The 23722-nt window shown below is 44.2% G+C and overlaps 1 protein-coding gene across 2 annotated transcripts in view; it reads left to right on the top strand.

Annotated features, from left to right (window-relative positions):
• The first annotated feature begins 372 nt into the window (after positions 1-372).
• The window catches only part of LOC146863406 (putative N-acetyltransferase camello), a 70510-nt gene continuing 47160 nt past the window's right edge, over positions 373-23722 (top strand). For both annotated transcript variants that reach the window (XM_085642835.1, XM_085642836.1), the window contains exons 1-2: positions 373-466; positions 1728-1789. The gene's annotated coding sequence lies outside the window, so the exon portion shown is untranslated. The remainder of the gene's footprint in view (positions 467-1727; positions 1790-23722) is intronic.

Raw genomic sequence — 23722 nt, 5'->3', positions numbered from 1 at the left:
CCAAACCCACAAATTGCACTGAGTAAGTGTGAAGAACGCCACATACATGTTTTAGTCATTTATTCATACAGTGCCCAACAAAACACTTTAACCAATAAATAGCACTATTATGGGGAAATCAACGATTCCAATGAACATATTACCAACAAATGCCTCTCCTCTAACCCTCATTTCCAGCAAATGGCAACCATTCAACATGCCCAGTAAAATGGCAACCATTCAACAGAGCAGAGGTGCTCCAGCATCTTTGGTGGCAGGTCATTTTGGGACAGGATGACAAACAAGTTTCCAAAACCTCTGTGCCAGCAATCAGTAGATCCAAAAGACCTTTGGTCTCAATCTCTGATCCAGAAACCCAGGACATTTATTAGTAACTGACATACGCCTGTTCTTTTTTAAATAAGTTGTATGAGACGCCCAAGAGAGAGTGCATCCCAGAGGCTGGACACTGTCACAAGAGAGCACGGTGAGTTACCAATACTGCCGTCACCGCTCCACTCCCACCCGCCACCATATACTTTTGTCTTTTGTTAACCGATGCTGTAGAATCATGTTACCCCTGTTTCAAATATTTGCAGCCCCCTTAACATCGCAGGACGTACTTTGCTAACATCCTAATTCCAAGTTTGTCAGACTCCAAATTCATTTTATTGCACTAGATAAATAACACTACCTTGGGGTATTGAAGGGGAATGGGAGCACACTGTCTCGCATCACAGCACACTTCACCCCTTAACATTATGGTAAATGCAGTACAATGTTTGTGCTCACTTGAACATTAGCTGTAGTTTTTCACCAAAGTTGGTGCAGATAGTGCTGTAAATCTCTAGACATGTGTTTCTGGATTTTATCCTTCATCAACTGATAAGAAAAACAAATTTACATTAGGGGTAGTTGAGAATGCTGCCACAGTCCTCTCAGGTCTCAGTACCTCTCACTGGTGCACAGGTGCATCTCCGAAAGCTTGTCAGCTTGCTGGCTCAAGGGAGCCTTTTTCACCAGAAGGGGGATGGGACCACACTGCTTCGCATCACAACACAGTTTGCCCCTTAGCATTATGATAAATGCAGTACAATGTTTGCTCTTAATTGTATATTAGAACATTGGAATGTTGAAATGTTGGATTGTTGAGAGCTCCGTTGAAGGCAATGGAGTGACCCGGGCTTCTAAACCATGGCAGAATCCCTGAACATAAATATTCTAATGTTTATTTTGCAGCTTTTGCTGTGAACAAAGGCCTCGGGCTCCGTGAGGCCTTTGTTATACAAACTAGAACATTCTGCTCTCTATGCGACATGGACACAACATACCCCAAAGCATTTATCGCATTTCTTACTCTAACCTGCATTCTTAGTCCCAAACCCATGAAGTGCCTTTAGTAAGTCTGAAGAACGCCACATACATTTTTTAGTCATTCATTCATACAGCACCCTACAAAAATCATTAACCAATAAATAATACTATTGTAAGCAAATCAATGATTCCAATATGCATGTTACCAACAAATGCCTCTCCTCTAACCCTCATTTCCAGTAAAATGACAACCATTCAACAGGTGCAGCCACTTTGGTGGTGGGTCATTTTGGAACAGGATGACAAGCAAACAAGTTTCCAAAACTTCTGTGACAGCAATCAGTAGACCCAAAAGACCTTTGGTCTCATTCTGTGATCCTGAAACCCAGGGCATTTATTAATCACTGACGTATGCCTTTTGTTTTTTAAATAAGTCGTATGGGACACCCCAGAGAGACTGCATCCCTGAAGCCGGACACTGTCACAAGAGAGCACGGTGAGTTACCGATACTGCTGACATGGTCTCCATAGACTTTTGTCTTTTGTTAACCGATGCTGTGGAATTGTATTACACCTGTTTAATTAATTCATAGCCCCAAAACGTTGCAGAAGATAATTTGCTAACACTCTAATTCTGCGTTTGTCGGATTCCAAGATAAATAACACTACCTTAGGGTATAGAAGGGGAATAGGAGCTCACTGCTTCACATCACAGCATAGTTTGCCCCTTAGCATTATGGTAAATTCAGTACAATGTTTCTGCGTATTTAAATATTAGCTGTAGTTTTTCACCAAAGTTGGTGCAAATGGTGCTGTAAATCTCTAGACACGTGTTTCTAGATTTTATCCTACATCAGTAGAGATCAAAATAACGGATTTACATCAACGGTTGCTAAGAATGCTGTCACAGTCCTCTCAGGTCTCAGTACCTCTCACTAGTGCACAGGTGTATCTCCAAGAGCTCCTCAGCTTGCTGGCTCCAGGGAGCATTTTTAACCAGAAAGGGGGTAGGAGCGCATCTCACATCATAGCACTGTTGGCCCCTTAGTATTATGGTAAATGCAGTACAATGTTTTCACTTCAGTGATTTATTAGAACATTGGAATGTTGAGCGTTCCATTGAAGACAATGGAGTGCTCCGTGTATATATTGCCTGGTAGAAGCCCGGAGCATCAACATTCCAATCTTTGTTTCACAGCTTTTTCTGTAAAAAAAAAGCCTCACACAGCTAAGGGGATTTCCAACCCCCACAGGCTAGGGGAGGTCTTTGTTTTACAAATTAGAACATTCTGCCCTCAAGGGGTGGAATGTTCTAATAGCCCAAAAGCCCTCCGTAGCTGGCTCTACCGGCCATTTAAGGCCCGCTCCCTTGTTAAAGGCCCTCGCCTTCGGCTCGTGCTTTTACCGCTGGAACGACCCTTAATGGTCGGGAAAGCCTGCCATGGCGGCTTTAAGGCTATATTACCTGTAGTTGTTTACCAGAGTTGGTACAGATAGTGCTGTAAATCTCTAGACATGTGTGTTTCTGGATTTTATCCTTCATCAGTAGAGATCAAAAAAACAAATTTACAGCAGGGGTTGCTGAGAATACTGCCACAGTCCTCTCAGTACCTCTCACTGGCGCATAGATGCCTCTCGCTGGCTCAAGTGAGCCTTTTTAAACTCCCAACTTCCCTTCTATTTACAAGGCTCCCTTGAGCTAGCAAGCTGATGAGCTTTGGAGATGCACGTGTGTACCTGTGAGTGGTACTGAGACCTGTGAAGACTTGGGCAGGATTTCCAGCCAGCCCAGATGAAATAGCTTTTTTGTTCGCTACTGATGAAGGACGAAATCCAGAAACACATGTGTCTAGACAAGTATAACACTATCTACATCAACTCTGGTGAAAACCTGTGCTGGGATGTGAGGCAGTGTGCTCCCAACCCTCTTCTAATACCTTAGGGATTATTATTTAACAGGTGCAATAAACAGCACCTATTACAAATTACAAGGGAATAACATTCTGAATTTGGTGTTTGTGCACCAAAATCAGCATGTTATGGTAGATACAGTACACTTTTTCCCTGTTAAATCACAGCCTAACTGTTTATTCAAAACAATGTGTGAATTAGTACCTACATTTGTCATATGTTAGTATTGGCCTCAGGGACCAGAATGGTTTGGTGGTTTGGTGCATGTACTTTTCTGACCACCTTTTATTTTTAGTAATTTTTACAATTTCCTTTTGTCTATTATCTCAATTGATCAACAGCAAATTACAATGATATTACTTTTCATGTTTACACATCCCCCACATACTCATCACTTCATACTTTCTGCTTATGAACCCACAATTACATCATGCTTTACAAAATATAGCAAGGCTCCCTCCCACAATCCACTTCGTCTTTTTTTGCTACGCTCATAAAGGTGGTCGTACCTTGTGTCCTGCTTTAGATTGTGTTGCATTTTCACCCGCAGTATCAAGATTGTGTGTGCTGCCTGTTTTTCATGACCCCTTGGTACATTTCATTTTCTGATTTCTCTTTCTGCTCTTTTAGAAATATTGTAAACCCCTTTCAAAGAAGGGATAAACACAACTCCATCCATATGTGCTCTTGGGCTCCGATTATAGAATGGATGCAGTTCTTGTCTTCTTCACCTCAAAATGGGTGCCTGGCGTAGAACGTAACAGTGCCCCTGTTATCATGAAAGCACCACCACCCTTCCCCACCCCCCCGCCAGAGCAGCCACAAACTTTCACGGCTGTCCTTGGGGCAGGACATTTAGTGAAAGATAGGGAAGCTGCTTACAGGCTGCTCCATGCTTCACCGGGCAGGTGGCAGCAGAGACAAACTGATTCCCTCATTTACATGGGACCACACCTCCATCTAAATGATGAGTAACACCTTTTCAAGATAGTGATGGCGCTCCATGTGTGCCAGTGCTCTCTGTAATACGGAAGTGGGAGCACAAGTGCCTGCAGCCCCCTTTTGTAATTTCCGGAGAGTGGCCAGAGTAGGTGCCCAAACCCCTTATGCCCCCGGAGCGCTATGCATAATTCAGCCTCTGACATCATGCATTTTTTAATTATTCAACACCATCTTTGCCTTAAGTATCTTACCAAATGATTTACCTGGTATTTTTTGATTTCACCCTTTGTTTGGTCTACACAAACACAACACCTAATGGCCCCTCTAGCTAGGTTTATGACAAATAGGCGCCTAATAGGCTTGTAATACAGGAAACAGCATTTACAACTTGGCATGAACCACGCATGGCATTAAAATAAAAGCATTACCATACACATCTTTACCTTACTAATGCCTTTACCACACTTGTATTTCCCCAAAAAATGTAAGCTTTTTTCAGGTAAGTCCAAAGCCATTAGGTATACATATATATGGGTGCATATCCATATATATATATATATACACATATATATGTGCAGTCTGCTGAAAGAATGTGACTGTGTGTTTAAAAGAACCACGTGGAATAATTCGAAATACAGAGATCGAGTCCCGTGATCAAGTCTCCTGAGAGAGCAGAAACGTTGGGAGTGTGAGTCCCTCGCGCTGTGGGGATCCATGAATTAAACCGACTTTTTTACGATATGACCTGTGCCGGTGTACTTGTTTTGAAGAGAGAGACGAGTTGGTGGAATATATATCTATATATATATATATCTCTCTATATATATATATATATATATATATATATATATATATATATATATATATATTATCTACTGGCGGTCGCCAGTAGATAGTTATAGTTAGGACCACGTTTCCATAGGAAATCCGCAACATTCTATTTGGAATAACTTTGGCGCCGGTCGACGAATCCTCGCGAAATTTTCAAAACTAATGGGGCGCTACGCTCCGCTCCTACCCTGAAAGTCTCGGGGGGATTCGTCAAGCGGGGGCTGAGAAAAAAGGGGGGTCCCAAAACGCGTTTTTCCCATGCATTTTTCCATAGGACCTTTAGACACAGCTACAGACCGAACGGCTGAACAGAGTTACTTGAAATTTGGCAGAGAGGTAGTCTACAGGTCAAGGAAGTGCCTTTTGTAGGTTTGGTGTAAATCTGTTCAGTAGATCCTGAGAAACTAGCCTTTAAATCAATATATATATCTGTGGCAGCTTACGGTGCGCTTACCGTGCGCTTACGGTGCGCTTACCGTGCGCTTACGGTAAGCTTACCATACGCGTACGGTGACGTGCGGTAAAAATCAAACATTACCTTTCAAAACGAAGCGCATAATATGTCCTCCATGTGCGCACGGTGCGCGAAGCGCATCGTGCGTACATGGCCCATCCAGCGTAACGTGGCCCATCCAGCGTATCGTGGGCACGCGGTGCGCGTAGCGCACCGCGTGCCCACCGTGCGTGCACGGCACTAACTGCGTAAAGTGGGCGCGCGGTGCGCGAAGCGCACCGCGTGCTCACTGTGCGCGCACGGTGCGCGAAGCGCACCGTGCGTGCACGGAACGAACTGCGTTTAGTGGGCGCGCATGCCACCAATGGCGTAAAGTAACTTAGCATTTAAAAAAACGTACAAATTCACTGAAAAAACCATAGGTTTCACACACGTTATAGTTAGGAATTAGCATTAAAAAACCTTGCAAATTCACTGAAAAAACCATAGGTTTCACACATGTTATAGTTAGCTGGACATTTTACTGATAAAAAACCAATGAAATTCCCCCGTTATAGTTAGTGCAGGCAACTATAACTCACGCGACCGCAATCCTCTGCTGATGACATATGTGTCATTATGAAAAAAAAATATTTGTAATATATGTATAGCTAAAATTTAATGGAAGAAGACATGGGCAAATAAGTGTCTAAATACAGTATTAGCATCAGCAGAGGATTGCGGTCGCGTGAGTTATAGTTGCCTGCACTAACTATAACGGGGGAATTTCATTGGTTTTTTATCAGTAAAATGTCCAGCTAACTATAACATGTGTGAAACCTATGGTTTTTTCAGTGAATATATATATATATATATTACCTACTGGCGGTCGCCAGTAGGTAGTTATAGTTAGGACCACGTTTCCATAGGAAATCCGCAACATTCTATTTTGAATAACTTTGGCGCCGGTCGACGAATCTTCGCGAATTTTTCAAAATAGGTGGGGCGCTACGCTCCGCTCCTACCCTGAAAGTCTCGGGGGGATTCGTCAAGCGGGGGCTGAGATAAAAGGGGGGTCCCAAAACGCGTTTTTCCCATGCATTTTTCCATAGGACCTTTAGACAGGGCTACAGCCCGAACGGCTGAACAGAATTACTAGAAATTTGGCAGCGAGGTAGTCCTCAGGTCAAGGAAGTGCCTTTTGTAGGTTTGGTGTAAATCTGTTCAGTAGATTCTGAGAAAATAGCCTTTAAATCAATATATATATCTGAGCCAGCTTACGGTGCGCTTACGGTACGCTTACCGTACGCGTACGGTGGCGTGTGCGAGCGCGATTCTGATTGGCTCTTAGATCTTAGTAAACATTCGAATCGGCCGAAACCAGGAAGCGGCGGCCGCCATTTTCTCTCTCGCACTGAGAGTTAGGTTTTAAAATAAAGCCCAAAAACATGTAAAGGGGCTGTTTAGACAGCTCCCACACACATAGCCATGTTGAGGGAGTCCCCAAAGATCCCCCAAGGGCAAAAATGTAATTTTTATTTTTTCGCTAATTTCGCCGATTACGCTTACCGTACGCGTACGGTAAAAAATTATAAAAAAAAAAAACTATCCTCACTCTCCCCACCCCGTGAGCAATTGGTGGCCGAAGGCCACCAATTGTGCATGGCTTATAATTGGTATGATAAACTATAATATTTTTAAGAAAAATAATAAAAGAAAAAATTATCCACACTCTCTCCACCCCGTGTGCAAATGGTGCCCGAAGGGCACCATTTGTGCATGGCTTAAAAAAATTACGAAAAATTAAAATATTACCTTTCAAAACGAAGTGCATCATATGTCCTCCATGTGCGCACGGTGCGCGAAGCGCATCGTGCGTACATGGCCCATCTAGCGTAACGTGGGCACGCGGTGCGCGTAGCGCACCGCGTGCCCTCCGTGCGTGCACGGCACTAACTGCGCAAAGTGGGAGCGCGGTGCGCGAAGCGAAGCACACCGTGCGCGCACGGAACGAACTGCGTTAAGTGGGCGCGCACGCCACGAATGGCGTAAAGTAACTTAGCATTTAAAAAACCGTACAAATTCACTGAAAAAACCATAGGTTTCACACACGTTATAGTTAGGAATTAGCATTTAAAAAACCTTGCAAATTCACTGAAAAAACCATAGGTTTCACACATGTTATAGTTAGCGGAAATTTTACTGATAAAAAACCAGTGAAATTCCCCCGTTATAGTTAGTGCAGGCAACTATAACTCACGCGACCGCAATCTTCTGCTGATGACATATGTGTCTTTATGAAAAAAAAATATTTGTAATATATGTATAGCTAAAAATGTATGGAAGAAGACATGGGCAAATAAGTGTCTAAATACAGTATTAGCATCAGCAGAGGATTGCGGTCGCGTGAGTTATAGTTGCCTGCACTAACTATAACGGGGGAATTTCACTGGTTTTTTATCAGTAAAATTTCCGCTAACTATAACATGTGTGAAACCTATGGTTTTTTCAGTGAATATAGATATACATTCCACCAACTCGTCTCTCTCTTCAATATATATATATATATATATATATATATATATATATATATATATATATATATATATATATATATATTACCTACTGGCGGTCGCCAGTAGTTAGTTATAGTTACAACCTAGTTCCCATAGGAAAAGCATTTTTTGATTTGCTAATAACTTTGGCGGCGTCTGACGAATCTTTATGAAATTTTATAAAAAGTTGCACTTTGTAGGTTAGCTCCTATCATGAAAGTTCGAGGGTGATTCATTAAGCGGGGGCTGAGAAAAAAGGGGGGTCCCAAAACGCGTTTTCCCCATGTTAACTTTCATAGGAAATTTTGCGACGAGCTACAGCCCGAACTGCTGAATGGAATTACCCCAAATTTGGCAGGAAGGTAGAGCTTGGTTTAGAAAGCGACCTTTTTGTAAATGGTGTAAATCCGTTCAGTAGTTTTTGAGACATTCAAAAAATAAGAGTCAAAAAATCAATTTCCCATAGGAAACTTTGTGCAAGGCTACAGCTGAAACTACTGAACGGTTACCCCAAATTTGGCACAAAGGTAGTGCGTTGGGTCGGAAAGCGACCTTTTTTTAAATGGTGGAAATCAGTTCAGTAGTTCCTGAGAAATTAGAAAAATAAAAGTTTCAATATCTGGGCAGAGCCTAAGTCCCGTGCACGAGCGTCACTGTGATTGGCTGTCAACACTCCAAACCAGGAAGTGTTGGCAGCCATCTTGTGGCTCGGTAGAAGCGAGTCGTTAGAAAATAGAGAAACAAACGTAGAAAAGAAGAGAAGGGGGCAGGGTAGAAACACCCTGACCCCCTAGGCCTGCTGAAGGGGTCCCAAAAGGATCCCCTGGGCCCAAGTCTTTTTCAAAAAGAAATCGGCGCAATTCGCGCTGAGGTTGTGGGTTCCCGTGTTTTATTTTAATGAGACCCCAGGGTGGGCTAGGTCCCGGGGGCATTTCTTAAAAAATAATAGCGGGGGCTCGCTGGGGCTGCGGGTGCCCGCTGAGGTCCCCGCAGTCTTGGGGCTTCACTCATGTTGGGAGGGGGGTTGCACGGCCCCTCTCCTGGAGCCCTCCATGTACTTATAACTTTGGTGTCGTTTGACGAATCTTTACAAAATTTTACAAAAAGTTTCTCTTTTTCAATCAGCTCCTATCTTGTAAGTTTGGGGGTGATTGGTCAAGGGCGGACTGAGAAAAAAGGGGGGTGTCAAAAAGTGTTTTCTCTATGCATTTTCCATAGGAGACTTTAGACAAGGCTACAGGTCAAACTGCTGAACGGAATTACGCCAAATTTGGCAGGGAGAAAGGTCGTGGTCCAGAAAGCGCACTTTTGTTGAAATTGTGTAAATCCGTTCAGTAGTTTTTGATAAATATCCGATATTTGAGAATTCTGACATCTGATTGGCTGAGGGGTTACGAGCACGAGCTTGCTGCTCATTGGCTGTGAATGGTTGAAACTAGGAAGTGTTGGCAGGCATTTTGTGACTTAGTCCGTCAGCTCGTATCTCTCTGTGTAGAAGCCATTGAGTCTGTAGTTTTACCTTTGCGAGGCAACACTGGCATCTGTGTCTGTGTGAGATACCCCTTTCACGCTACCTCTACCCACATCACCAGGTCGCGGCTATACCTTTTGAAGCCAGTCTGTCGGCTCGGAGCTCGGTGAGTCAGTCCATTGGCATGATCCCCTACACTACCCAAACACCACTGCACTACCCCAAACACTAAAACTACTCCCAGCACAACCTTCTATACCACTGCACTATCCTAAAACACTACTTCCAGCACAACCTCCTACACTACACAAACACTTCTGCACTGCCGTAAACTCTAAAACACTACCCAGCATGATCTCCTACACTACACAAACACCACTGCACTACCCTAAACCGTAAAACGCTATCCCCAGCACGACCCCGTACACTACCCAAACACCACTGCACCATCCTAAACCCTAAAACAGTAACCACAGGACGATCCCCTACACTACAGAAACACCACTGCACTGCTGTAAACCCTAAATCTACCCCCAGCTCGACCCCCTACACTACCCAAACACCACTGCAGTACCCTAAACCATAAAACACTAGCAGTCCTTCGGCTCACAGCTCTGCGTTTGGGAGCCGATGGCCCATAGTTCTTTGTGTGCGAGCCGAGCCCATGGGCTGCAGGTGTCCCTCTGTGAGGTTACTTGACAGCTCGCAGGTCTCCCTGTGGTAGCCGGATCACAGCTGTCACTCTGCGAACCGATATTGGGAATATAAGGCAGCTCTAAAAAGAGCCTTTGTGTTTATTAGTTGGAGCTACATATAAGAGCGGATGCACAGCTTCAGGTTATTCAGAAAAACTCGATTTCCCTGATCTGTGAAGTGTACTCCATCACTTCTGTAGATATCAGCCATATGAAAACGTAGGTTGTTGTTGTAGATCGATCCCATTCTATGATCTCTGAGGTATGCTGAGATAGCTTTGTTGACATTCTTCCAAGATTTTTCAATCTGAGGAAAAAAATTGGTTTGACCAATTCCACTTCTGTCTTTGGCATATATTGGAATATACAAAAGACAGTTTGACGCAAAAGCAACATCAATTGTCTAAAGATGTCCTTCATTAGCATTTCCAAGTCTAACCCAGTCAATGTGCCTAGGTCATTGCCACCACAGTGCACAATCATGAGGTCAGGGTTTTGGAGATGCAAACAGGTTTTAACCAAAGGGAGCAATTGGTGCCACGTTAATCCTCTTTGTCCAAACCAATTAATGTCCACATTTTGTAAACCTAGGTCTAAGTCAAGTCAAGTCAATTAAGCTTTATTCGGATATAAAAATACCCACAAAAGAACATGACACATACAAAATAAAACATTTCATGATTAAAACACGTTAAGCATGGTTAAAAAACATTTAAAATACTTCACATCAACGGGAGTTGGCCAGAGCAACAGCGCTAAAATAACAGGAACATGGGGATTGTAGGGCCACTAGGTAAAAAAGACCCCGTACATAGCAGCATGATATAAAGTGATAAAATACAAGAGTTTGGCAAATTTAAAACGGGATACCATAACGTGGGCCAGGCCTCTGTAAACAACATAATACACCATTATAACAGTAAGCCAGCCCATACATATTAGTAAATGGGTCCTTGGCTGGTAAAATGTTAAGAAAAAATGCAAAGGAACTGCATAAAACCAACTACCACAAAACAAGGAACCATGGCTATGTTTATGCGTCCTACCCATCCCTAACCTCTGAAACCAAGGTAGCTACACCTCATTTCTAGTCTTCCTAAGTTTTACAGCTAATCTTAAAAAGTTCACAGTGCAGAACAACGTAAGGGGGTCAGAGGAAAATTTCAAAAACAAGAGTGCCACCTTAACCTGGGTAAATTTATTATTTCTTAAAATGGATTTTAAAAATAAAACCCTCGGGTACTCATATAAAGAACAAAAAAAGGCAAAATGAAGAGTATCCTGCCGAGATCTCAGATCGCAGCCGCAAGGACCCTTTATGTCAACGTCTGTTGTGTACCCTGCAGGAACAGATAAAATATGATGCAAAAGATGCAATCTGAATCTAGTCATTAAAAATCTAGCATTTTTGTTATATACGCCAGGTAGGGTTCCAGACCCGGTAATGATTTTGTTAACAGGTGGCCTCTCACTGAGACTTTCAGAAGTTCGCTATCCTCCCTTTCACAGGCTAAGCGCCGAAGAAATTCAGATTTTATAACACCCTTAACTCGAGGCGTGAGTGTCGCGGGCTCATCAAAATAGTTGGCAAATCCCAACCATTTCAGGGTATCCTTTACATATTTGATCCAGGGCATCCGGAGGCCTTTATCTCGATTAATACAATCCTCAAGTATTTGTCTGCTTAGACTAGCCTCGGGATTGGTCCAAATTTGTATCCAACAAGTGATGGGTTTAAGGCTTAACCTATCACTAACATAGGTGAGGCCTAGCTCCTCATGGACAATATAGGCAGGCGTACTTTGGGGCACTTGCAAGACCCTCCTGAGGAACTTATTTTCCTCAGTTTGTATCAAAGACGTATTTCTAAAGCCCCATACCTCGCTCCCATACAGGGTTTTGGCACAGTATATTGAACTGTACAAGTGCAAACTTTCGTTTGGTGACCAACAACCTAATCTTTTGGCACGGTTCATGATTGAACCCATCGCACTAATTAATTGACCACATTTGTCAGAGATCAGTGTTTTAAAGTTAAGGCATTTGTCAAATGTGATCCCTAAATAGTTAAAAACCTTAACTTTTTCTAGTTTATGAGCCCCGATTTTAAAAATGAAATTCTTTGTCGGTCTTTTCCCTGTTTCCATTATATATGATTTAGTGAGGTTGGGAGATAAATCTAAATCCGCCATAAAACTGCCAAAACCATCAATAAGAGACTGGAGTCCCCTTCCTGTGCGGGACAAAAGAACCGCATCGTCCGCGTATAGGAGGACAGGTATACTTCTCTTACCTATACGAGGACAGTCTACCCCCAGCTCTACAAGTGCCTTATCTAAACCGTTGATGTATAACATAAATAGAAAGGGCGCCAGAATGCATCCTTGTCTTACCCCCCTCGTCGCTGTATCTGACCTGTGCTGTTGTATTCAAATGTAGCATTCTTAGGATATATATCAAACCTGGGTCAACGCCAAGGAGCCCTAAAATTTCCCACAATTTCCTTCGGTTTACCCAATCAAAAGCCGCAGTTAAGTCCATAAAGGCCAAAAACATCGTCCCCTCGCCTAGCAGGGTATACTTGGCCACCAGATGGTAAAGATTGAGGCACTGGTCCGTTGTGGAGCGGCCATTCCTAAACCCATACTGGGAGGCTGTAATGATGTCGTTTTCCTCGGCCCAGATTGTCAGACGGTTGAGAATGACCTTTCCTAGGACTTTCGCTGTCACGTCTATTAGTGAAATCGGGCGAAAACATTGCGGATCACTCCTGTTTCCCTTTTTAAACAGTGGTACAATACTAGCCGTGGACCATGACCTGGGCATTCCTACTTCTACTGCAGTATTGAAAACTCTGGTGAGTATAGGGGACCATAGATCAACCTGATATTTAAATAGGTCTGGGGGAATCCCATCCGGGCCTGGAGCCTTATTTCTTGTCAGGGCGTTTATTCCTTCCTTAATCTCGCCCACCAAAAAAAGTGTCCACGTACTAGGTAGAATGCCTACATCTGGGGTGTGTGGGTCGACAGATCAGCCATGATTATACAAATTTTTAAAGTGTAACATCCATGCTTCGGGCAAAATATGGCAAGCCACCTTCGGATTATTCGGTGCCTGGAAACAGGGATCATTAATCACCCTCCAGAAACTGTTCATATCCCTGCGCTCGGCTGCCTCCCTCAAGTTCTCCCATGCCTCGCGCTGGAGGGACCTAGTTCTAAGTCAATACGTCTCTGTTCTGCATACCTCTTGCACCAGAAAACATAGGTATGTCCTACGATCCACACTAGCATTTTGAAGGTATAGCTGGAAGATATGGATAGATGTCTGTAGCTCATGCAGGCCGTTCGTAGAATAAGAGATATGTTTAAAGATGTTGAACTAGTTTTTAGTCTCATACAAAAAGGATAACTGATTGGGTGATGAAAAGCATTGTTTACTAAAAAAGTAGGGTGCATATTAGTTTGTCGATTTCAGTGAGGATATAGTTAGACATTAGCATTTTTAAAAAACTTTGAAATTCACTGAAAAAAACGTAGGTTTCAGGTACGTTATAGTTACAAATTAGCATTTAAAAAACCTTTTGAAATTCACTGAAAAAAACATAGGTTTCAGGGATGTTATAGTTACAAATTAGCATTTAAAGAACCTTTGAAATTCACTGAAAAAAACATAGGTTTCAGGGACGTTAATAGTTAGTTGAACATTTCACATGTACAAAACCATAGAAATTACTCCGTTATAATTAGTTGAGCTAACTATAACTCGCGCCCCCACAATAAACTGCTGATGACGTCACATATTACATCATTCATGACATGGTCAGTGACATCACTGATGACATCACTGATGACATCTCAAATGACATCACTGATGACATCATCCATGTGAAAATCTGATGCACCTCCTCACACCCTAATATAAACTTTGATACACCCCCTGTAAAATACAGACAACCATTTTCAAAACCATCTACACACCAGTACCAGTTACCATGACTGATTCCTAGGTCTACACACAAATCCACTAATTCAACCATTCATACATGTAGTCACTGATCAATACAACACTTTCATATGCACTCATATACCTATACAGACACTCACACATCACCACTCATCCTAGTCAGTCATGCACTTATCCTAGTAGTCAGTCATGCAAAGAATTAATCACAGTTCCATTTACTGACCTACAGAGTTATACACACATCGCCTCATTTATTCATACAGATACTAACGCATACTTACTCTCTTATATAATCAATAATACAAGTATACACTCATCTATACATCCACTCCCACAATCACTGTCTCTCACATACAGTCATTTATATACTCAAACTCTCACATACACTGCCTTTTACTTTTGTACTTACTTGGACATCTACCAGTGAGACATCCAGTCACTCACCAACACATCCATACACACACTCACTCACCCATAGAACTGTTTCCACATGCACTCTTAAAGTCATACACCCAGTCAATCAACCACTCACACATCTATGCACAGAGTCACCCCCCCACCCAACCACACACACATCCAGTCTCCCAAACAATTAATCAGGCAACTAATCAATAACCCATATAGACACCCATGGAGCTACTGACCAACTGATACAGCAGGTTATACAACAACAGACAGACTGATACAGACATTCACACAGTTTAGTCACTAACCCATGTATTCAGTGAGACACATTTAACCACTGACTTAAACAGTGAGTCACACACCTACTAAATCCTCCATCCAGACACTTATACAGCCACTCATTCTTTAATACAGCTTGGTATTTATATAAAACATATTTAAATGTTAAAGAAAAACACATTCACTGGATGATGTCATCAGTGATGTCATCAGTGATGTCACTGACCATCTCATGAATGATGTAATATGTGACATCATCAGCAGTGCAGTGCGGGGGCGCGAGTTATAGTTAGCTCAACTAACTATAACTGCAGAATTTCTATGGTTTTGTATGAGTGAAATGTCCAACTGACTATAACGTCCCTGAAACCTATGTTTTTTTCAGTGAATATATATATATATGTCCAACAATGCCCTTGAGTTTTCCAGAATGCACTCAGGGGTAAGCCCGCCATCCGGCTTTCAGGGATATCACTCTCCAAAAACCCAGGTGAGTTGCAGTGCCTAACGCGTTCCATCTTTCCGCCCCTTAATCATAGGCTGCTCAGTGTGCAACTTTGAAAGGCTCCTTTATTTTAAATTTTTGCATGCTTCTTATTGGTTCCCAGCCCGTAGTGGGCTACACTTCATTCGTGTCCTTTTACATTGCATGCTGGGAATTGTATTATTCACAAGGAGCCAAAATTATTTCCCTTTAGTAGGTTCATTGTTGCAGACTTTTATCCGAGAGTTTATACAATCCTACAGTACGATCCCGGGAATTTTGGGGAGTTGTTTTCATCAGGCTCACCACGCTGAGCAGATTGAAATCGTTTCAGTCTGCGGCCTCTTCTATCCATTTCTCACGAAGATGGTGAAAGAAGATGGCGCAATCCTGACGCGGGAAGGACGGTAGCCAGGAGTAGATAGTTATAGTTAAGACCTAGTTTCCATAGGAAGAGCGTTTTTTGCTATGTCAATATCTTTGGCGCCATTTGATGAATCTTTGCAAAAGTTTCAAAACTAATGCCCTGCTTCGGTCAGCTTCTGTCTTGAAAGTTTCGGGGTGATTCATCAAGCTGGGGCCGAGAAAAAAGGGGGGTCCCAAAACGTGTTTTCTCCATGTTCATTTCCATAGGAAACTTTAGACAAAGCTAAAGCCCGAACTGCTGAACGGAATTACACCAAATTTGGCAGAAATGTAGCTCTTGGTTCAGAAAGCATCCTGTTTTTCAAATGGTGCAAATCCATTCAGTAGTTCCTGAGAAATTAAAAAATAAATCAATATCGATATCTGGTGACCACGGTGGATCTGCAAACCCTCCCGATCACACACTTGACTTTGACTGGCTGCTAACACTTCAAACCAGAAAGTGTTGGCAGCCATCTTGTGACTGGGTTGAACCGAGTCACAAGAAAAAAGGCTAAAAATGAAGAAAAGGGGGCAGGGTTGAAACACCCTGACCCCCTAGTTCTGCTCAGGGGGTTTCACAGGGACCCCCAGGGCCAAAGAAAGAATTTTAAAGTGGACTTCATCCCCCAAGCAGCAGTGCGCCAGGAGCCACGTTTGCAAAGTGGTGCAAAAAGGGGGCGTGGCCTCTGACCACTTTCAGCAATCCAGCTGTGTGTGGCTTACTAGAGGTAACAGTGGGGCTAGTTGGCCCCCAGGGACTCTCAGGACGCAAGGGGACTTCATCCCACAACCAAGAGGGTGCCAGGAGGTGCATTTGCAGAGTGGTGGTGAAAGAGGGCGTGGCCTGTTTCCACCTATCAGCAATCCCACTGTGTGGGGCTTACTGGAGGTAACAGGTATGCTAGTTGGCCCCCACAAAGGAAATGGGTGTAGCCACCCCTCTTTCCAAACCCTCCCATAGGTGGGTCCCCAGAGTTAAGCCATCCCCCTCATTAGGTATAAGTAAGGAAACCCTGTAACCAGAACTTTAGATATCCCAGGACGAAACTCTGGAGCTGAATCCTGGAACTTCGACGTTCTACTCAAGACTAGAGGACTGAAGAAATCTCCCTTGGGGGCAAGGAGTGACTCCCCTGCTTGGCAGGCACCAACAAAGCAATTTGCCAGTCTGCATTTCCAAAACTCCGGCTGGACTCCGAAGTATTTGCAGCCCAGGAAGAGGATTGCCCAAAATTTCAGAGGCTGACCCGAGTCCCCAGCAAAGCTGAGACCCGCAGCCCTCGTGAGTAGCGTGGAACCGGAACTCCTGGTCACCGTGCACTTTTGCAAGTGCATTGACTTCTCGACATCTCTTGAAGTCGTGCTTGGGCTGACTTGTAGCCCCCACCTTGAGCACTGAATCCACTGAAGATTGTCAGCATAGTCACTTCGAGTGACCCGTGCGCCGCCATTTTGTGTTTCGTCTTGAGGTCCCTTCCCAATCCCTGGCCCATCGACTGGTGGGTGCCTGAGGGGGTAACTTTGAATTTCCTTGGGCTTCCCTGATTGCTCCAGACGTTCCCTTACTCCCTACCAAGTGGTGAGTCCCACAGACCTTGCTGGTCTGCACCGAAGCATCTTTCTTGTTTCTGTGTGGGTTGCTGTTGCCAAGGCATGTTGTGTCCAATCCGGGTACCGACACTGTAGCACTCGACATCCTTTGTGGGACAGCTCGAATCCAGCTCCTGGTTGTCCTCGACGCCTCCTGGCCCTCGTGGCTGAAGAATCAAGCTTCACCTTCTTCACCTGAAATCACCCGACATCGTTGGACATCTGCCTATCGTCTACCTGGTCACTGGCTAGTGACCCAGTCTCTGTCCCCTCTGCTTTTAGGTTCTTCTCATCTTCGATCCAGGCTTGGATCTCTTCAGACACTTCGCATCTTCCCGGCAGCAGCACTTCTTCGCCAGCTCCCATTAAAATCGAAGACGCCACTCAACACCATTTGACACCTATGCACCCGGTTTCCCTGGGTGAGGTAACACGAGTACTCCGGTGCTCCCATGGGTGTTGGCCCTAGAACTTCCTAAGTCCCAAAGGGTTTGGTCCTGACTACAATTCTAAGTGTCCCTAATCTTTAAAAATCTAACCGCGACTTTCCCCATAGAAGCTAACAGGAGCTCGCCACTTTCTTCACACACTGCACACGACCCCCGTGGGTCCCCTGTGTCACTACCTTGGGTGGATACTTGGGGTCCCAGTGATTCTACAGGCTCTAGGCCTTGTGTCTAGTTAAGTCGTGGTTCTTATACCACTATTTTAGTATATGGTTTGGCTCGCCCCTAGGGCCTGACGTGTATTTGTGCTATTTTACTGTGATTATTGAAGTGTAACTTATGTGTTTTGACCTCTAGTCTCATAAAGAGACTAGGAGGGTGTGTTTAGTAATAAATACATATATTTTATATATATACCTGGTGTGGATATATTTCATTTAGGAACTCAAGAGATTATAGACTGGTAAAACAAGCTGCTTTGCATTCGTTCAAGACTTAGCCTGAAGGCTGCTCTCCATAGCTACCACTAGGATAGCTTTCAATAAAGGTTGTCTTTAACCTATAACCAATAAGGAGTTGTTTGGACTGATACAGGGTGCTCACTATAACTAGTGGATAGCATATATCAGGCCAACTTCTCACACCATTTTACCTCTTTCAGCACCTCTGTTGCTTGTTTCTGCACTTTTCTTGTTTCTTTCTGTACCTCTCTTGCTTCTTTCTGCACTCCTCTTGCCTCTTTCTGTACCCTTTTTCCCACTTAGTGTACCTCTCTTGCAGTTTTCTGCTACTCTCTTCTTTCTGCACCCCTCTTGCCTCTTTCTGAACCTCTTTTGTCTGTTTCTGCAACTCTCTTTCGTATTTCTGTATCACTCATGCCTCTTTCTGCACCTATGTGGTTCTTTCTGTACTTCTCTTGCTTCTGCCTGCACCCCTCAAGCCTCTTTCTGTACTCTTCTTCCCTCTTTCTGTACTGCTCTTGCCTCTTTCTGCACCTCTGTTGCTTCTTTCTGCACTTCTATTGCCTGTTTCTGCAACTCTCTTGCCTCTTTCTGCAGTTTTCTTGCCTCCTTCTGCACCTCTGCTGCTTCTTCCTTCACTTCTCTTGCCTCTTTCTGCACCTCTCTTGTTTGTTTCTCTGTTTCTGTACCTCTGTTTGTTCTTTCTGCACTGCTGTTGTTTCTTTCTGCACTGCTGTTGCTTCTTTCTGTACCTCTCTTGCACATTTCTACACTCCTCTTGCCTCGTTCTGCACTGCTCTTGCTTCTTTCTGGACCTCTTTTGCCTGTTTCTGCAATTCTCTTGCCTGTTTCTGCTCTTCTCTTGCTTCATTCTGCATTTCTCTTGTTACTTTCTGCACCCCTCTTGCTTCTTTCTGCACCTCTCTTGCTTGTTGTTGCACCCCTCTTGCCTCTTTCTGTACCCCTCTTCCTTCTTTCCACACCCTTCTTTCCTCTTTCAGTACCTCTCTTGCCTCTTGATGCACATCTGTTCCCTTTTTCTGTGCCCCTCTTGCCTGTTTTGTAGCTCTCTTGCCTCTTTCTGCACCTCTGCTGCTTCTTACTGCACTTCACTTGCTTCTTTCTACATCTCTCTTGCTTCTTTCTTCACACTTCTTGCCTCTTTCTGCACCCTTCTTCCCTCTTTCTGTACCTCTCTTGCCTCTTGCTTCATCCCTGTTCCCTTGTTCTGTACCTCTCTTGCCTGTTTCTGCAATTCTCTTGCCTCTTTCTGCAGCTCCGCTGTCTCCTTTCTCACCCCTGTTGCTTCTTTCTGTACTTCTCATGCCTCTTTCTACACCCCTCTTGTCTGTTTCTGCACCTCTGTTGGTTCTTTCTGCATTGCTCTTGCTTCTTTCTGCACCTCTCTTGCAAATTTCTATACCCCTCTTGCCTCTTTCTGCACCCCTGTTTCCTCTTTCTGCACCTTGTTTGCCTGTTTCTGCACCTCTGTTACTTCTTTCTGCACTTCTCTTGCTTCTTTCTATTCTTCTCTTGATTCTTCCTGCACCCCTTTTGCCTCTTTCCACACCCTTCTTCCATCTTTCTGCACCTCTCTTGCCTCTTTCTGCATCCCTGTTCCCTTTTTCTGTACCTCTCTTGCCTGTTTCTGCAACTCTCTTGCCTCTTTCTGCAGTTCCGCTGCCTCCTTATGCACCTCTGTTGCTTCTTTCTGCACTTCTCATGCCTGTTTCAATACCCCTCTTGTCTGTTTCTGCACCTCTGTTGGTTCTTTCTGCTCTTTCTTCTTTCAGAACCTCTCTTACACATTTCTGCACTCCTCTTGCCTATTTCTGCATCCCTCTTGTCTCCTTCTGCACCTCTGTTGGTTCTCTCTGCACTGCTCTTGCTTCTCTCTGTACCTCCCTTGCAAATTTCTGTACCCCTCTTGCCTCTTTCTGCCCCCCTCTTCCTTCTTTCTGCACCTCTCTTGCCTCGGTCTGCACCGTTTCCTCTATCTGCACCTCTTTTGCCTGTTTCTGCAACACTCTTGCCTCTTTCTGTACTTCTCTTGCCTCTTTCTGTACCTCTGGTACTTATTTAAGCACTTCTCTTGGCTCTTTCTGCACCTCTTTTGCTTGTTTCTGTACTTTTCTTGTTTTTTCCTGTACCTCTCTTGCTTCTTTCTGCATTCCTCTTGACTCTTTCTGTACCCTTCTTCCCACTTTTTGTACCTCTCTTGCCTTTTTCTGCACCTCTCTTACCTCTTTCTGCATCCCTCTTGCCTCTTTCTGCACCTCTTTTGCCTATTTCTGCAACTCTCTTGCATCTTTCTGTATCACTCATGCCTCTGTCTGCACATCTATTGGTTCTTTCTGTACTGCTCTTGCTTCTGTCTGCACCTCTCTTGCAAATTTCTACACTCCTCTTGCCTCGTTCTGCACTGCTCTTGCTTCTTTCTGGACCTCTTTTGCCTGTTTCTGCAATTCTCTTGCCTGTTTCTGCTCTTCTCTTGCTTCATTCTGCATTTCTCTTGTTACTTTCTGCACCCCTCTTGCTTCTTTCTGCACCTCTCTTGCTTGTTGTTGCACCCCTCTTGCCTCTTTCTGTACCCCTCTTGCCTCTTTCTGTACCCCTCTTCCTTCTTTCCACACCCTTCTTTCCTCTTTCAGTACCTCTCTTGCCTCTTGATGCACATCTGTTCCCTTTTTCTGTGCCCCTCTTGCCTGTTTTGTAGCTCTCTTGCCTCTTTCTGCACCTCTGCTGCTTCTTACTGCACTTCACTTGCTTCTTTCTACATCTCTCTTGCTTCTTTCTTCACACTTCTTGCCTCTTTCTGCACCCTTCTTCCCTCTTTCTGTACCTCTCTTGCCTCTTGCTTCATCCCTGTTCCCTTGTTCTGTACCTCTCTTGCCTGTTTCTGCAACTCTCTTGCCTCTTTCTGCAGCTCCGCTGCCTCCTTTCTCACCCCTGTAGCTTCTTTCTGTACTTCTCATGCCTCTTTCTACACCCCTCTTGTCTGTTTCTGCACCTCTGTTGGTTCTTTCTGCATTGCTCTTGCTTCTTTCTGCACCTCTCTTGCAAATTTCTGTACCCCTCTTGCCTCTTTCTGCGTCCCTGTTTCCTCTTTCTGCACCTTATTTGCCTGTTTCTGCACCTCTGTTACTTCTTTCTGCACTTCTCTTGCTTCTTTCTATTCTTCTCTTGATTCTTCCTGCACCCCTTTTGCCTCTTTCCACACCCTTCTTCCATCTTTCTGCACCTCTCTTGCCTCTTTCTGCATCCCTGTTCCCTTTTTCTGTACCTCTCTTGCCTGTTTCTGCAACTCTCTTGCCTCTTTCTGCAGTTCCGCTGCCTCCTTATGCACCTCTGTTGCTTCTTTCTGCACTTCTCATGCCTGTTTCAATACCCCTCTTGGCTGTTTTTGCACCTCTGTTGGTTCTTTCTGCTCTTTCTTCTTTCAGAACCTCTCTTACACATTTCTGCACTCCTCTTGCCTATTTCTGCATCCCTCTTGTCTCCTTCTGCACCTCTGTTGGTTCTCTCTGCACTGCTCTTGCTTCTCTCTGTACCTCCCTTGCAAATTTCTGTACCCCTCTTGCCTCTTTCTGCCCCCCTCTTCCTTCTTTCTGTACCTCTCTTGCCTCGGTCTGCACCGTTTCCTCTATCTGCACCTCTTTTGCCTGTTTCTGCAACACTCTTGCCTCTTTCTGTACTTCTCTTGCCTCTTTCTGTACCTCTGGTACTTATTTAAGCACTTCTCTTGGCTCTTTCTGCACCTCTTTTGCTTGTTTCTGTACTTTTCTTGTTTTTTCCTGTACCTCTCTTGCTTCTTTCTGCATTCCTCTTGACTCTTTCTGTACCCTTCTTCCCACTTTTTGTACCTCTCTTGCCTTTTTCTGCACCTCTCTTACCTCTTTCTGCATCCCTCTTGCCTCTTTCTGCACCTCTTTTGCCTATTTCTGCAACTCTCTTGCATCTTTCTGTATCACTCATGCCTCTGTCTGCACATCTATTGGTTCTTTCTGTACTGCTCTTGCTTCTGTCTGCACCTCTCTTGCAAATTTCCACACTCCTCTTGCCTCGTTCTGCACTGCTCTTGCTTCTTTCTGGACCTCTTTTGCCTGTTTCTGCAATTCTCTTGCCTGTTTCTGCTCTTCTCTTGCTTCATTCTGCATTTCTCTTGTTACTTTCTGCACCCCTCTTGCTTCTTTCTGCACCTCTCTTGCTTGTTGTTCCACCCCTCTTGCCTCTTTCTGTACCCCTCTTCCTTCTTTCCACACCCTTCTTTCCTCTTTCAGTACCTCTCTTGCCTCTTGATGCACATCTGTTCCCTTTTTCTGTGCCTCTTGCCTGTTTTGTAGCTCTCTTGCCTCTTTCTGCACATCTGCTGCTTCTTACTGCACTTCACTTGCTTCTTTCTACATCTCTCTTGCTTCTTTCTTCACACTTCTTGCCTCTTTCTGTACCCTTCTTCCCTCTTTCTGTACCTCTCTTGCCTCTTGCTTCATCCCTGTTCCCTTGTTCTGTACCTCTCTTGCCTGTTTCTGCAACTCTCTTGCCTCTTTCTGCAGCTCCGCTGCCTCCTTTCTCACCCCTGTTGCTTCTTTCTGTACTTCTCATGCCTCTTTCTACACCCCTCTTGTCTGTTTCTGCACCTCTGTTGGTTCTTTCTGCATTGCTCTTGCTTCTTTCTGCACCTCTCTTGCAAATTTCTGTACCCCTCTTGCCTCTTTCTGCGCCCCTGTTTCCTCTTTCTGCACCTTGTTTGTCTGTTTCTGTACCTCTGTTACTTCTTTCTGCACTTCTCTTGCTTCTTTCTATTCTTCTCTTGATTCTTCCTGCACCCCTTTTGCCTCTTTCCACACCCTTCTTCCATCTTTCTGCACCTCTCTTGCCTCTTTCTGCATCCCTGTTCCCTTTTTCTGTACCTCTCTTGCCTGTTTCTGCAACTCTCTTGTCTCTTTCTGCAGTTCCGCTGCCTCCTTATGCACCTCTGTTGCTTCTTTCTGCACTTCTCATGCCTGTTTCAATACCCCTCTTGTCTGTTTCTGCACCTCTGTTGGTTCTTTCTGCTCTTTCTTCTTTCAGAACCTCTCTTACACATTTCTGCACTCCTCTTGTCTATTTCTGCATCCCTCTTGTCTCCTTCTGCACCTCTGTTGGTTCTCTCTGCACTGCTCTTGTTTCTCTCTGTACCTCCCTTGCAAATTTCTGTACCCCTCTTGCCTCTTTCTGCCCCCCTCTTCCTTCTTTCTGCACCTCTCTTGCCTCGGTCTGCACCGTTTCCTCTATCTGCACCTCTTTTGCTTGTTTCTGCAACTCTCTTGCCTCTTTCTGTACTTCTCTTGCCTCTTTCTGTACCTCTGGTACTTATTTAAGCACTTCTCTTGGCTCTTTCTGCACCTCTTTTGCTTGTTTCTGTACTTTTCTTGTTTTTTCCCGTACCTCTCTTGCTTCTTTCTGCATCCTCTTGACTCTTTCTGTACCCTTCTTCCCACTTTTTGTACCTCTCTTGCCTTTTTCTGCACCTCTCATACCTCTTTCTGCATCCCTCTTGCCTCTTTCTG

Source organism: Triturus cristatus, chromosome 2_2, assembly GCF_964204655.1.
Source record: "Triturus cristatus chromosome 2_2, aTriCri1.1, whole genome shotgun sequence".
NCBI lineage: Eukaryota > Metazoa > Chordata > Amphibia > Caudata > Salamandridae > Triturus > Triturus cristatus.
This window is presented reverse-complemented; position numbering and strand designations above follow the sequence as displayed.